This window comes from Mustela putorius, unplaced genomic scaffold (assembly GCF_011764305.1).
Source record: "Mustela putorius furo isolate JIRA1106 unplaced genomic scaffold, ASM1176430v1.1 tig00000255_pilon_pilon_pilon, whole genome shotgun sequence".
Classification (NCBI taxonomy): domain Eukaryota; kingdom Metazoa; phylum Chordata; class Mammalia; order Carnivora; family Mustelidae; genus Mustela; species Mustela putorius.
In genome coordinates, this window is record NW_025421330.1 from 1 (window position 1) to 2,202 (window position 2,202).

Below are 2,202 nucleotides of genomic sequence, written 5' to 3' on the forward strand. Positions count from 1 at the left end.
AAATGAAGTTGAACCATTTCCCTTACACCATACATGAAAATAGACGGAAATGGTTTGAAAGAAAGCCATAATGTGAGAAAGGGAATCCATCAAAATCCTTGAGGAGAGAACAGGTAGCAACCTCTTTGACCTCAGCAGCAGCAACTTCTTCCTAGGAACATCGCCAAAGGCAAGGAAAGCAAGCAAGCGGAAGAACTGAACTTTGGGATTTCATCAGATCAAAAAGCTTTTGCACAGCAAAGGAAACAGTTAACAAAGCCAAAAAGATGACTGTCAGAAGTTATCTGGGAGAAGATATTTGCAAATGACATACCAGATAAAGGGCGAGTATCTATCCAAAATCTATAAAGAGCTTATCAAACTCAACACCCTAAGAACAATAATCGAATGAAGAAAAGGGCAAGGACATGAACAGACCTTTCTGCAAGAATACATCCAAATGGCCAACAGACACATGAAAAAAATGCTCCACATCACTCGGCATCAGGGAAATACAAATCAAAACCAGAATGAGATACCACCTCACACCTTTCAGAATGGCTAAAATGAACAAGTCAGTCAATGACAGATGCTGGTGAGAATGTGGAGAAAGGGCAAACCCTCCTACACTGTACGTGGGAATGCAAGCTGGTGCAACCACTCTGGAAACAGCGTGGAGGTGCCTCAAAAAGCTGAAAATAGAACTACAACCCTATGACCCAGTATTGTAGTACTGGGTATATACCCCTAAGATACAAACGTGGCATTCTGAAGGGGCACCATGCACCCAAAATGTTTTATAGCAGCAATGTCCACAATAGTTTAAACTATGGAAAGAACCTAAATGTCCTTCAACAGATGAATCAATAAATAAGATGTGGTATATATGTACAATGGGGATACTATGCAGCCGTCAAAAGAAATGAAATCCTGCTATTTGTGATGACGTGGATGGAACTAGAGGGTATTATGCTTGGCGAAATAAATCAATCTGAGAAAGACAACTATCATATGATCTCCCTGATATGATGAAGTGGAGATGCAACATAGGCTGTTTTGGGCATACGAAAAAGAAAAAAATAAAAGAAGATGGGATTTGGGAGGGAGACCAAACCATAAAAGACTGAATCTCACAAAACAGACTGAGGGTCGCTGGGGGGGGTGTTGTTGGGAGAAGGATGGTTGGTGTATGGACATTGTGGGAGGGCAGGTGCTATGGTGAGTGATGGTGAGTGCTGTGAAATGTGTAAACCTGGTGATTCACAGACCTGTACCCCTAGGGATAAAAACACATTATATGTTTATAAAAAATTTAAAAAAAATAATTTTTAAAAAAATCCATTAAAAGAAAAAATCACATATTGCAAGCCCAGAGCTAATCTCATATTCAATCAAAAAAGTTTGAAAGTTTTCCCTTTAAAGATCAGAAAAAACAAGTGTGTCCACTTTCACTACTCTCATTTGACATAGTAACTGGATGTCCTAGCCAGAGAAACAAGGAACACAAAGAAATAAAAAGACTCCGAAAAAAAAAAAAAAAAGGAAGAAGTAAAATTTTCTTTTTTTTGGATAACATGAACTTACATGTAAAAAAATCTAAAAAACTCCATAAAAATTTTTGAATAAAAACAAGTTTAGCAAAGCTGCCAAATACAAGATAAATATATAAAAGACAAGAATTTTGTTTTGTTTCGTTTTTTTTAAATAGTTTTTCATATCATCCTTGCTCAGTGATCACGCTAATCTTCTCTGCATCATTCCAATTTTAGTATATGTGCTGCCCAAAGTAAAAAGCACAAGACAGGAGCATTTTAACACTCTAATGATTAACTATCTGAAAAAATAATAAGGAAAACAATCTAATTCACACTAGCATCAAAGTAAATAAAATACTTAGGATAAGATTTAACTAAGATGATGAAAGATCTGTACCCCATAATCTATGACATTGATAAAGAAGTTGAAGGAGACACAAATGGAAAGATAGCTCATATTTATGAATGGTAAGAATTAACATTGTTAAAATGTCCATACTACCGAAAACCATCTGTAAATTCAATTCCTATCAAAAATCCAATGTTAGGGGCACATGGGTGGCTCAGTGCTTTAGGCCTCTGCCTTCGGCTCAAGTCATGATCCCAGGGTCCTGGGATCGAGCCCCACATCAGCCTCTCTGCTCAGCAGGAAGCTGCTACCTCTTCTCTCTCTGCCTGCCTCTCTGCC

The 2,202-nt window shown here is 37.7% G+C and overlaps 1 pseudogene; it reads right to left on the reverse strand.

The window, feature by feature from the left end:
* Positions 1 to 1,653: 1,653 nt before the first annotated feature.
* LOC123391623 lies at positions 1,654 to 1,776 on the reverse strand (annotated as a pseudogene).
* Between the last annotated feature and the right edge of the window lie 426 nt (positions 1,777 to 2,202).